Source organism: Balaenoptera physalus, assembly GCF_965194825.1.
Source record: "Balaenoptera physalus genome assembly, chromosome: 10".
Lineage (NCBI taxonomy): Eukaryota > Metazoa > Chordata > Mammalia > Artiodactyla > Balaenopteridae > Balaenoptera > Balaenoptera physalus.
In genome coordinates this window covers 42,183,807-42,198,259 of record NC_138889.1, presented here as the reverse complement: position 1 = coordinate 42,198,259, position 14,453 = coordinate 42,183,807, and the positions used below count along the sequence as shown (strand labels likewise).

Sequence of the window (14,453 nt, the reverse complement as noted above, 5' to 3'; positions counted from 1 at the left end):
GCTCTCTCTCGCTCTCTCTATGCATAAATAGTGCCATTTTTTAAAACTTCTGGTAGGAAAATAACTCTTTTGCTCATAAGCACAAATAACAGAAATAAAGTGACCTACCTTCTACCAACAAAATCCTGATTCCAGTTGGAGATATTCAAGGACCCAGAGAGAGAGACAGTGTTCTCTGGGCAGCTGGCCTCCAAATGCAGGCCCATGTCCTGATGGCTCTGGCTTTCTACCTGGGCAAAGGTATAATTTGAGCGGCACCAATCATCGGTAATTGCTCTGCTTGGTCAGGCCACTTTGTCTGCGCCCTTTTGATTTTTTAAACCAATCTTACAGCGAGCTAAAAGGTTGAAAATAAAAGGAGTGGGAAAGCCAAACCAAGCAAATATTAAACACAAGAAACCTGGTCTAGCAGCAATTAATATCGAATGTATTTATAAGGTAGAAGAAGAACAGCTTATACTTATCAAAAAGAAAAACTCATGGGAAAGATTACAGTGATGCACTTTATGCACCTAGACACACAGCACTGAGATATAGAACACAAAGACTGAGAATTATTAGTAAAAGTGACATATTTGCAATCATGGTGGGAGATTTTATTTTTTCAAACACCGTTCTCTCAGAAACTGATAGATGAGGACAGAAGAAAATTTAATGTTATAAAAGTTTAAACAAAAATTTAACAACTTTGATTATATTACCTGCAGCAACCACATAGCAAAATGTTTTTCAACACATATAATCATTTACAAACATTTACCACTGTAAGACCACATAATAAATCTCAATAAAAATTCCATAGAATCAACATATTGAGTACCATCTTGATCAATCTTTTATTTCAATCATGAAATAAAATTGAAAGTCAGGGCTTCCCTGGTGGCGCAGTGGTTGAGAATCTGCCTGCCAATGCAGGGGACACGGGTTCGAGCCCTGGTCTGGGAAGATCCCACATGCCGCGGAGCAACTGGGCCCGTGAGCCACAATTACTGAGCCTGCGCATCTGGAGCCTGTGCTCCGCAACAAGAGAGGCCACAATAGTGAGAGGCCCGCGCACTGCGATGAAGAGTGGCCCCCACTTGCCACAACTAGAGAAAGCCCTCGCACAGAAACGAAGACCCAACACAGCCATAAATAAATAAATTAAAGAAAACAAATACTTAAAAAAAAAAAAAAAGTTAAAAAAAAAAAAATTGAAAGTCAATAATCAAAAAACTGAACACAACCATATTCATTTAAAAATGAATATCCATGTAACATCTACAACAATATCCGTAGAATAGCTAAAAATCTATTGATTTTTATGTTGTATGCAAGTAGTTAGTAAAAACTAAACCAAAATACCTCAGAATTATTTGAAAGAAGAAAAAGATAAAAATGATAGAACAATTCAAAAAACAAAAGGGAAACAACCATATACAAAAATATAAAAGATTAATTAAGAAGTCTGTTACGTAAAAAATAAAATAAAGAAACAACTGGTTAATAAATTATCTAGTCCCCCTGCTAAAGGGAGTGGTGCTCCCTGAGTGCGAGGAGCAGGTGCAGAGGGGCAAGTGGGGATGGGAGTCGGGGAGGGGCAGTGATTTATAGAGGAGGGCCCTGCCAAACACCATTTTAACCAGGTCAACATCAAGAGTCATAAACTGGGAATTCCCCGGCAGTCCAGGGGTCAGGACTCCGCACTTTCACTGCCTAGGGCCCAGGTTCGATCCCTGGCCAGGGAACTAAGAACCCACAAACTGCAAGACGTGGCCAAAAAAAAAAAAAACTAATAAATTACTTTGATAGTATAGGTCCTTGATATGATGTGATTGAAATGTGATAAAATTCCCCCAGTAATCCTCCTCCAAAAAAAATACAGAAACCCAAGATAATCATAAGAAAAGCATCAAATTCCACTAGAGGGGCATCCTACAATATACCTGACCTGTATTCCCCCAAACTGTCAGGTTTCTATACAAACTTTTGGTCAAAAACGAGGAAAGTCTGAGAATCTGTTACAGTCAAGACAAACCTAAGGAGACATGAAAACTAAATGTAATTTGATATTTTAGATGAGATCTTTGAACAGAAAAAGGACGTTGGGTAAAAGGTAAGGAAATCTGAACAAATGATAGCCTTTAGTAGACAATAACATATTGACATTGGCTCACTAATTGTAATCAATACACCATGGGAATTAAGAAGTTACTAATAGGGGGACATGTGAGTGGGGTCGGGTCAATACTCCCTGATCCACGTGCTCAATGTTTTGTAAGTCTAAAACTGTCCAGAAACTTACGTATTACTAAATATAATATTGTAAATAATAAATAAACAGGAGAAGGCATCAATAAACAATATTAGAATGAAAAAGATTAGAAACATCATCTGAGTTTTGGAAACAGTCTACAACACAACACACTACAAACCAAATGATTTTATGAACCACTATGTGACAATTTTTGAGAGCACTTTTAAAAATATTTTAAATTATGAAATAGAAAGTGTTCACAGAAATCTGTAAAGCATATATGTACACTTCAACAAATAACTATAGAGTGAACACAAGTGGAGCCACTACCCAGGTCAAAAAATGTAACATTGCCAGGCACCTGGCTGCCTGACTTGTGCTCTTTTTCCCAGATTACAGCCCCTTCTGCCTCCTACACTGACCTTATCCTAACTATTCACGTAGTAATTTTGGTAAACATTATAAAATTAAAACTCTGTCCATTTTTGAAAACTTTATATAACCGTGAAGAAACACAAATGTATTTATGTACTTTAGTGTATTTTTGGTGTAATTTTTCATCATTTACGCCGTTGCATGCAGCTGGACTTTTCTGTTTCAGGGCTGTAAAGTATTCAACCATATAAACTTTCTACTGTAGATGGGGCTTTGGGTTGTTTCCACTTCTGGCCTCTTACAAACAGCGTTGCTCTGGAACTTCCCTGACGCCTATACTGGCCATAGAATATGTAAACTGCAAGTTGCCAAATGTTTTCAACACATTTTACCAGTTTACGCACTAGCTGCGTGCAAGGGTGTTCATCGCCCCTCACTTTTGCAGAACTTTGGTGATTTTCTGCCTTTACAGTTTTAGCCGATCAGGTGAGGGAACAGGGGCACCTCATAATGATTTGCATTTACTTGCTTCCTAATAGGAGTGAACCAATTTTCTGATGATTATTGTCTGATTGGAGGTGCCCCTTCAGGAAGTGCCTCATCAAGTGTTTTGTCCATTTTTCTGCTGGGTTGTCTGTCTTGGTAGTCGTTATATGTTCTGCTTATTACTTCTTTCCTGGGTATGAGTAACGCGATATCTGTTCTCACTCTTTGATTTGTCTTTTCACTCTCTTTTTCATTGTTTTTGATCCACAGAAGTTTCTCTGTACCTTTAACAGAACAAATATTATTAAAAATAGCTAATATATGGTGACTATCTAATGCCAGACACTGTTCAATGCACTCTGCATAAAATAATTTATTTATGCCTTATCTTCATAATGACCGTATAAGGGAAATCCTATGAACCCTATTTCTCATATGAGGAAACCGCATCAAGGAGATATTAAGAAACTTGCTCAAGGTGACAGATCTAGTAAGTAGGGAAGTATTCAAATAAGAATCCCAAGATGATTCCTTAAAAGAAGAACAAAGAGGGGTGATTTCTCCTCTACCGAACTGTGGTATTTGAGCTGCAATGGACAAATGTATCTGCATACAGAATAGGGAGGCCAGACACAGACACATGGATATGTGGGAGTCTGCCTACGATGGAGGTAGCGTACCAAACCAATGGGGAAGGATGGGCTATTCAATATGTGGTAGTGGCATTGGCACTATTTTGGGGGGTGGGTGGGATTGGAGCTTGACCTCATACCACTTACATAAATAAATTTGAGGTGCATTACAGATGGATAAAACACAGAATTTTAAGAGAAAATATTGAAGAAGGTCTGTATGAACTCAGGGTGGAACAATGGCTTAAAGAACCAAAAGCACCATGATGGGAACGTCTGATATATTTAAATGATTCCAAACTAATGACTGTGATGGTTAATTTCACATGTAGACTGGGCTAAGAGATGCCCAGATAGCTGGTAAAGCATCACTTCTGTGTGTTCTGCATGGCTCTTCCGGGAAGAGATTAGCACTTGCATCAGTAGACTGAGTAAAGAGCGCCTTCACCACTGCAGGCGGGATCACCCAAACCACTGAGAGCCCAAATTCAACAAAAGAGCAGAGTAGGGGTGAATTTACTCTCTCTGCTTGAGCAGACGCATCCGTCTTCCCTTGCTTTGGGACATCTGACATGGGCACTCCAGGTTCCCAGGCTTTCGAACCCAGACTCAACCATATTCCCCGTTCTCCATCTTGCAGACGGCCTACCTGACAGATCGTGGGATTCCTCAGCCTCCATAACCAAATGAATGAGTTCCTCTACTAAGAGCTATACATATATCTCCTATCGGTTCTATTACTCTGAAGAACCCTGACTAATACTATGACGTAAAAAATTAAAAGAACTTACAGTCTAGGAGAAGTTTGTCATCATACATGAAATAGACAATGAATTAGTATCCTGAATATCACATAACTTCTACATAACAACAACAAAAAATAGTCAAACCAAAAAAAGTAGGTAGAGCTTTAGAGTAGGTAATTCAGAAAAGAGGAAATCCAAATGGCCAATAAATACAAGAAGATGTGCAGGATTACTAGCAATCAGAGAAGCTGTTCTCTGCCCATTTTGATTAGGTCTGACAATATAAAAAGTGGGTCAAGATATGGAGAAACCAAATCTCTCCCACACTGCCAATAGAGGTGGAAATTGGAGGGCAAGCGGGCTTTTTCTAAAAAGTTAAAAGTGAACATAAATACAACCCAGGAATCCTATATACAAAGCTGCTCTGTAAAGCATAGTTCGAAATAACAAAGATTTGCAAATAACCCTATTGTCCATCAGCAGCAGAACGAATAAAATAAAATAAATTACCCAGATCTAGTGGACTTTGTTGAACTAACTAGGGACTATAGATAGGAAAGTCTTTAGATCTTGTAACTGTAATATTGACTTTTTTAAAAGGTGATGGTGGGGGTATGTTGTTAAAACCACACGACATACTACTTTCGGTTTCGTAGCCTTTTGTCTACAAACTTGATGAATATACACTGGACTTGTGATTGTTATTTCTCAGAAGTGGAGAGAGGCCTAGGAGAGATCGTGGCAGTAAGAACGAAGATGGCTCTATCCTTGCCTTTATTTAATTGTCATTGTCAATGTCCCTTGCTTTTCCAAGATTAAGTATAGCAACAACTTACTGGACATGGAAGAACAGCTGGATCTGGGCATCTTTTCCTGAGAAGAGTGGTCCAGATTGTGAGTATCCAAATTGAGTGTGCCAGTTGACTTGAAATAAAATAGAATTTTCAATACAGTTGCTGGATGAACCCCCTTCATTACCACCCCCAGCTCCTGATCCTTTCAAGAAGCCTAATTTTTTTTTTAATGGAAGTATAGTTGATTTGCAATATTGTGTTAGTCGCAGGTGTACAGAAAAGTGATTGTTATATACATATTTTTTCAGATTATTTTTCATAATAGATTATTACAAGATATCGAATACAGTTCCCTGTGCTATATAGCAAATCCTTGGGTTTTTTTGGTTTTGTTTTTGTTTGTTTTGATTTTTTGTGCAAATCTTTGTTGCTTATCTGTTTTCTGTACAGTCGTGTGTATCTGTTAATCCCATACCCCTAATTTATCCCTCCCCTGCTCCCTTTCCCCTTAGCTAACCACAAGTTTGTTTTCTATGTCTGTGACTCTGTTTCTGTTTTGTATATAGATTCACTTGTATTGTTTTTTAGATAACACATATAAGTGATCTATTTGTCTTTTTCTGTCTTACTTACTTCACTTAGTATGATATTCTCTAGGTCCATGTATGCTGCTGCAAGTGGCAATATTTCATCTTTTTGTGGCAGAGTAATAGTCCACGGTATGTATATACCTCTTCTTCTTAAACCAATCATCTGTTGATGGGTACTTGGTGTGTTTCCATGTCTTGGTTATTGTAAATAAGGCTGCTATGAACACTGGGGTGCATGTATCTTTTTGAATTAGACTTTTCGCCTTTTCCGGATATACGCCTAGGAATGGGACTGTTGGATCATATGGTAGCCCTATTTTTAGTGTTTTTAAGCAACCTCCATACAGTTTTCCATAGTGGTGAACCAATTTGCATTCCCACCGAAAGTGTAAGATGGTTCCCTTTCATCCACACTTCTCCAGCATTTATTATTTGTAGACTTTTTGACGATGGCCATTCTGACAGGTGTGAGGGGATACCCCTCTGTGGTTTTGATTTGCATTTCTCTAATAATTAGCGAAGTTGAGCATCTTTTCATGGGCCTGTTGGCCATTTGTATATCTTCTTTTGAGAAATGCCTACTTAGGTCAAGAAGACTAATTTAGGAACCAGTCTACTGGTAAAACTAAACTGTATTTTTAACATTGCTACTCTTTATTGGGCAAAGGAAATTTTGTTTAAATTATAAAACTGGGTGAATACATAAGGAGTATAGTGGAAGAAATATTTTCTGAAGTTTATTTTTGTCTCTTGGCCTTCAAAACCCCCAATTTTGTTATCCTAGGTTATTTGGAGCGTGTATCTGCCGGGAAGAGATTGTGATATCCCTGAAATATGACAAGGAAAATTTCAGTTTCTAAAATTTAAAATAGCAATATGAGCCAGGCTACTGTCTTCATAGAGACTTTTCAGAGTTCCCTTATTTCTCTGCACTGCCATATCCACAACTGACCTAAATGAAAGGACCAAAAGCCCTTAAGTTCTCAGTTACTTATCACATGAAAGTTTACTCCTTGCTCATATGAGATCTACTATGGTCCAGTTGCTCTCCAGGGCTGCTGCCTTCCCAGTAATTCCAGTCTGCTTCCATCATGTGGTTCCACCATCTCAATACAGGGCTTAATCATCTTTCCAGCCAAGCATCTCACTGCCATCCTCCACTGAGGAGCCTGAGTGCAGTCTCTCAGCTTCAGTTTTCCACAGACTATACTACCACAGTGTTGCCTAGCTGCATGGTGATAGGGATGAGACGTGGGCTTTTGCTACTCCTCAATCAGAACTTCAAAGAAGCCTTACTTTTTCATTAGTCCTGCCTGTAGTCTTACATAGTGCTTCAAATTCCAGATTCTTACTGAAATTCTGTAGGGGAGAGCTGGAGGGAAGAGAGATGTGGTTTGATTCTCTGAAGTGTTTCCTTCTGCATCCAAACTATCATGTTCAATTTCCAAAATTGATTCTGACTTTGGCCACTTCTGTGCATTTTCAACACTATGGCCTAAGTCAGTAACCATCAATTCTCACCTGTATTACTTAGATGTTCTAACTACTTCTCCTGCCCCCAAGGGGTCCACAGAACAATTAAGGTGATTAGTTAACTGTGCAAATTATATCATGTCAAGTGCTGTTTTCAACTTCCAATGCCTTCTCATTTCAAGTTGAAAAAAACTCAAATATTTCACATGAGCTACAAGGTCCTGCATACCCTGGACCCTGCCTCTCCCTTCTCAGTGCCCCAGACACAAATGAGCTTCCTCTCTAGCCACACAAAAACACCAAGGTCTATGTTAGGGCTGTTACACTTGCTGTTTCATCCAAGTGGAAATCAGCTCTGGACCTTCCTTCTTGTCATTTGGGACTCAGAAAGGTCTCCTGCTCTACGAAGTATTCCCTGACCACCGGAACCACACTGCCCATTCTGCACTAGCATCCCATCCCCTTTAATCTCTTCACAGAACCATGCCCACTTGAAATTGTCTTGTTCCTTTATTTGTGGATTGGTTTATTGGGATGTGTCAATGACTTAACCTTGTGAAATATACATACAGCATTGAGAAGGCAGTGGAGACTTGCAGAGAAGATTTTCACATGCTGGCACTTTTTGTCCTCTGTTTGCTCATCTCTCCTAGCAACTTGGATCAGCCAAGTGCCAGGTGATTTCCACCAAGTCATCCTTCAGATAGGGCTGCAAATCAAATCCCCCAACCCAGCCAGCCAGCTGGAACCCAACATCAACCCCAAACTCACTCACCAACATCACTCAAGGGAACAAGCTCATAAAAATAAGTTTTGCTTGAAATGTTTTGATATAATTATTAAGAAAAGTGCAGGAAAAACGACCACCTCTCAGTTGACTGACTGAACAACACAAAAAATAAAGTCAGATTTTAACATTCTGGTTACCTTTAATATATTTAATAAACTCAGATTTTAACATTCTGGTTACCATACTGGCAGAGAACACATTTTAATACATCAAAGACTCGGAGAGATTATCAATTATTATCTTAGTCTCTACTGACCTAATTGGTCAAAAGGGCCTAGTTTGGCAAGAAAAGCGGGAAGGGAAGGGGGAAGAGGAAAAGGAGAGAGACTGGAGAGTAATCAAAGCCCAGGGTTCTTTAGAAGTTCAGCAGCATCCAGAGCTGGCCCACAGGATGGGAGTGTGAGGTAGATTGGGCTCTGGCGACCTCAGCAGGACCTAGTTCCCAGAGATACTAGAGTGTCCAGTGCATGAAACCTCAGTTTGTGACACAGGAGTTAGCAGTGTCCAACGATTCCAGGATCTGGAAGGAAGAACAAACTTTGGAGAATTTGGTAAACACCACGGACCCAGCACGTCCAGCGGCAGCACAGGAGGCACTCTCACGCAAGGCTAGTGACCTGCAAATACCCAAAGCTCTGAAATGGAAATATGACCAGTCTCAAAGGATCCCCACGCAAGAGCAGTGGGGTAGAAAGGCATCCCCTGGGCTTAGGGGACAGGGCCACAACCACAGCCAGAAGCCGTGGCGGGATGCTGGAGCCCAGGGCTGAGCGGGGCGGCGCTGTCCGGCGAGGGTGCATCCACAGGCAGGGGCTGAGCCTCTGGGTCCTGAGCTGTGTCTACCGAAAGCCTCCTCTTAGCCCTGGGGGGAGCAGCTGGCTCCTGAGTGCCCTGTTCCCAAGGACGACGACGAGGGCCACATCTTCCAGCTGGGTGGCGATCCGGGGCGGATGGAACTTGGGTCGGCGGCTGGGTCGGGCCGGGCTCCGCGGAGGTGCTGGTGGCCGCGTCCCTGAACTGGGCGGCAGAGCAAGAACCCCGGGCCGGCGAGGGGCGCCGGGACACAGCACGCACAGGGACTCGGTGGCGGGTCTCACCGCCCGCGGCTACAGCCCTACGGGGGCGCAGAGCGCGGCGGGGCAGGTGGTGCCTCGTGGCGAGAGCGGCTCCCAGGGACGCGCGGACCTCCCTCCAGGCGTTCAGGACCTGGCTGTCCAGCGCCGTGGGCTGCGTGTGGTCCACCACGATCCGGTCCTGCCCGCCTTTCCACAGCTCGTAGCGCTCCGGTTGCAGGATGCGCACGAAGGCGTCCATGGAGAAGGCGACCCGGGCCTCCCCGCAGCTGCACTGCGAGGCCACTTTGCCATAATCGATCCAGCGCGGGCAGGCGAAATTGATGGCTTCCGCGCAGTTGAAGCCATGGTTGAAGCCAGAGTGGTAGCCATAGGGAAAGGTCACGATGAACTCTCCAGCCTCCTGAGTGATCCGATCGAAGGGGATGCCGTTGTCCTTGAGGACCGTGGGCGAGATGAGAGCCACCTTGTGCCGCAGGAAGGCCTCACAGCCCCGCGCGCTGCCCGGGAAAAGCTGCCTGGCCAGGCGTTCCAGGCGCCGGCCGTGCTCCGGGGGCACCGCGTACCAAGTCTTGGGCTCCCCGAAGTGCAGGTAGTTGATGCTGTAAAGGTCCATGTCCTCCGTGTGCCAGGCGAAGGCGGTCTTCCACATGCCGAAGTACAGGTAGGGGGTGTTGACGCCTTCGATGACCACTCCGCACTCCTGCTCCAGCAGGTCCTGAAGGGTTCCCAGGTGTCCAAGGTTCCACTGCTCCGTGTTTTGATCGAATAAGGAGCCACTGACGTCCGCACCATATACTGGTGAATCGTAGAGGCGTGTTTTCCAATATTTTCGCTCCAGCTCCTTAAAATCAAAGTGTGCTGGAGTCCGGTATTTTTCACTATTTGCTAAGTGGTGGTACTCACCCACGGTCATGGCTTTCTTCTTTTTGTGGTATTGAGTAAACACACCTGCCTGCCCAGAAGTCACCTGCTGGAGGGGAGCGGCTATTAAGATGTCATTGATATCATCATAGGTCTGTCTGGCTTTCCAGTCCTTGGGTGGAATGATCTTCGCCACGCCTGCTCGGTGTGCACCTTGGGATTCCATATAAGCAATGTATTTATCGAAATCATTAAACTCTTCTTTGGTTGGATGAAATACCATTATTCTACAACTTGGGTTCTGGGCCCAGTTGGACTTAGACGTCATAGCTTTCATTAATAAGCAGGAAACTCCCAAGTTTTGATTTATGTTCTGGATAGGTGAAGATGCTGGGAAACAGTACTTTTTCAAAAATGGGTTGGAGTATATCAGCAGGAACCCCCAGTAGACTTTAATGCAATGAGTTGATAATATTTCTTAGGCTTGCTGATTCTCCAGGGGACTCCACGCTGGGTAGAAGCCTTGCTCAGGACTGGTGCTGGCTGAGCCTGCAAGTCTCTGATGTCCTTGGTTGACACTTGGCTCTGTCCTCTTGAGATCTAGTGAATCACCCAGCCCTGGCTGGGTATCCCAAATGTAGTGTCTTCAGGGCAGTATTGAACAAAAAACCTAAAAAAAAAAAGAATAGAGACAGGTTGAAAACTAATGTTTGGAAATATTTACTCGGGAACTACAAAGAAAACACCACCATGGACTATAATTGCATATTCAAATAAAGGCTAAAATTTCATAAGATTGACAATACAAGAAATGGTGTTGTTGTGAACAATGGAAATTCTTGTACTCTAGTAAGGAGAATGGAAATCGCTCCATTCACTTTGAAAAACTATTTGGACAGTATCCACTAAAATTGAACTTACCCATGTGCTATGATTCATGCCTAGGATATGTGTATGTCTGTGCAATGAAAGTCAAGTCCAAGAGTGTTCAGAACAACATGATTTCAGAAGCCAAACACTGGAAACAACTCAAATGCCAGTCAACATTAGAATGGATAAGTACACTGTAGTATATTCATACAATGGAATATAATACAGAAATGAAGATAAACAAGAACTACATGAAAATATAAGAATAATTCTATAAACATAATACTGAGCAAAATTATCTGGACTCAAAAGAATACCTATTCTATGCTTCCATTTATATAAAGATAAAAAGGTACCTATAAGATGATGATATTTTTTGGTACCAATGTAATCTATGTTAGAAGTCAGAGTAGTGGCTACCTTTGTGAAAGAGAGAGGTTGTGAGTGGGGGTGTGAGGAAGTGTCTAGATTAATGTGAATATTCTATTCTGAACCCAGGTGCTGGTTACACACCCATCAGAATGGCTCATTGCTATAATTCATCACGTTATGATGATTTTCACAAATTTCTGTGAAATAAATTTGTTTTAATGTATTTAAATTATTTAGATAAATTTAAAATTATAGTTTAAGGTGAAAAGCATTAAAACAGAATGATATCTTTCATTGTACCAAAAGGAAAAAGAAGGGTGATTGAAAATATATGAACTAAACATTCAATTGAAGAAGCTATAAAATAGAAGAAGAGAAAGAAGGGGTAGGAGTAAAAAAATAACAAAGAATAAAGACAAAATTAACGAAAGAAAACACATACGAGACAGAACACTGATGACCAAAAATATTCTTGGAAGAAATTAATGATAGCAATACACCATGGGCATAACCGAGCATAAGAAAGAAGGGGAAAATAAACCACTAGGAATGAAATAGTGCACAAAAGAATTTTTAAAATCTCGAAAGAGAATCTTAGGAGAAACTTGACAGCAACATTTTCAAAAGATAAGAGAAAAGAATAAATGTCTGGAGAGGAAACATATCCAAAATGGATGCAAGAAGCACCAGAAAGCTTGAATAACACCCCAGTATAAGAAGCTGGTTCAAAGTATGACCCCTGAAAGTCCAGGAGACACATCATTTTGCATGTGAATCTAGAAAACTTTCAAGAAACAGTTAACTCTTATTGTGCAAATTGCTTCAGAGTATAGAAAAAGTTGGAAAGCTACTCAGATGAGGCTATTCTGCTCTCTGATAGCCAAACGAAAAAAGGACAATAAAAAATAAAGCTACAGGCCATTTTTGTTTATAAGCATAGAGGAAAGCATAAAATGGAATGTTATCCAATGAAATGCAGCAAGATAGTAAAAGAATAATACATCATGACCAAATAGAATGCAAGGATGATTGAACATTGGAAAATTTAATGATAAAATTCAGAATATTAACAAAGTAAATGAAAAATATCATCATCTTATAGGTACCAAAAAAGCATTTGATGAAATGGAAAATCCATTCATGATTTTAAAATTCTTACTTGCAAAGCATCAAGAGAAGCTTTTTTTTGTAAGATAAAGAATTTCAAGGTAAAAAATAGCAATGATCATTCTTAACAGTGAAACAAAAGTAACATTCTCATTCAAGTTAGGAAAAAGAGATGCATCAGCATGAAAAGCTGCTCAATATCACTAATTATTAGAGAAATGCAAATCAAAACTACAATGAGGTATCACCTCACACCAGTTAGAATAGGCATCATTAGAAAATCTACAAAGAACAAATGCTGGAGAGGGTGTGGAGAAAAGGGAACCCTCTTGCACTGTTGGTGGGAATGTAAATAGATAGAGCCACTATGGAGAAGAGTATAGAGGTTCCTTAAGAAGCTAAAAATAGAATTACCATATGCTCCAGCAATCCCACTACTGGGCATATACACAGAGAAAACCATAATTGAAAAAATACATGCACCCCAATGTTCATTGCAGCACTATTTACAATAGCCAGGTCACGGAAGCAACCTCAATGCCCATCGACAGACAAATGGATAAAGAAGTGGTGGTACGTATATACAATAGAATATTACTCAGCCATAAAAAGGAACGAAATTGAGTCATTTGTTGAGACGTGGATGGATCTAGAGACTGTCATACAGAGTGAAGTAAGTCAGAAAGAGAAAAACAAATATCGTATATTAACGCATGTATGTGGAATCTAGAGAAATGGTACAGATGAACCGGTCTGCAGGGCAGAAGTTGAGACAGAGATGTAGAGAACAAACGTATGGACACCAAGGGGGGAAAACCACGGCGGGGTGTGGGTGGTGGTGTGCTGAATTGGGCGATTGGGATTGAAATGTATGCACTGATGTGTATAAAATTGATGACTAATAAGAACCTGCAGTATAAAAAAACAAACAAACAAACAAAAAACAACTAATACTAAACTTTTTTTGGGTTATTTGTATGGAAATATGTTAATATAAAGGTTTCAGACATTACATGAAATTTCCAGAAATCTTATATCTTCTGGTCTAATGTTCTAAGTCATAATTCTAGTTATTACTTTAAAATGTATATCTCAGAAATAACAAAATTTCCTTGTCAATTGCATTATTATGAACTTTCATCCAATCTTTAACCGTGGTCATTTTCAAGTCTTTTGTCATTTACAGACAGTTCTGGGTGTACTCTGATGCTTTTGCAAAAATGTTCCTATAAAAGGGTTTCATCTTCAAGAAATTCATGGAAAAGACTCTGACAAGTACAGGTTTCTGGTAACTGACTATACTGCTGAACTGAATGAATAAGCATGTTCAGAACACTAATGGAAAACTGATGAATTCATAAAAGTGCTAACAAAAGATCAAGATGAAAAAACAATTAATTAGGTGGGACTGAGTCAACTTATGAGGATGATTTAATTTTTGTGACTTTCTGTTGGAATTAAAAAAACAAGAAATCCCACAAGGACTCAGAGGCAAAAAATATACAAATCAATTTCCACTGCCAAGTAAAGGAGTTGTTACAGTGGAGGATTACTGGACTGAATGTCAATATTATGACATAGTATGAGTGAGTTTCGTGTTGGGTAATTGCAATCGTTGCTTTTGTTGTGGTCATCCATTTACAATGCTTGGTGTCAGTTTATTGATCCCTTATAAAAATAAAATACAGTGTGTGTGTGTGAAAAGAAAAAAAACATATTGAAAACAATGTGAAAAAAAATCTCACCATGTACACTCCACTTTCAACTTGAACTGTGTAGAGCAAATGTAATAGTTATGATTTAGGACAGAAAATATATGTGTACAAATAAGAAAACAAAAAAATAACCAAAGCAAACTATCTCATTAACCCAATTTCAAGTGCTCCCTTATTACTGTTTCCTAATCCTCTTAAGCGCCCCTAATTTCCACCCTTCAAATATTCTCTCTCACTTTCCCCTGTCCTCAAACTTCAGGCGCACCTATTCCACCCCACTTAGAATCCTCCGAATGTCCGAAAAGTCCCTAAGTGATCTGGCCCACCATC

General features: G+C 40.5%; 1 long non-coding RNA gene and 1 pseudogene across 2 annotated transcripts in view; both read right to left on the bottom strand.

The window, feature by feature from the left end:
• LOC309636721 overlaps nt 1–14,453 on the bottom strand; it is a 939,587-nt gene that overhangs the window by 281,403 nt on the left and 643,731 nt on the right. The gene's annotated exons all lie outside the window — the stretch shown is intronic.
• LOC309668245 (lysine-specific demethylase 4D pseudogene) lies at nt 8,367–10,562 on the bottom strand (annotated as a pseudogene). Its single transcript has one exon. The product of its transcript is annotated as a lysine-specific demethylase 4D pseudogene (transcript).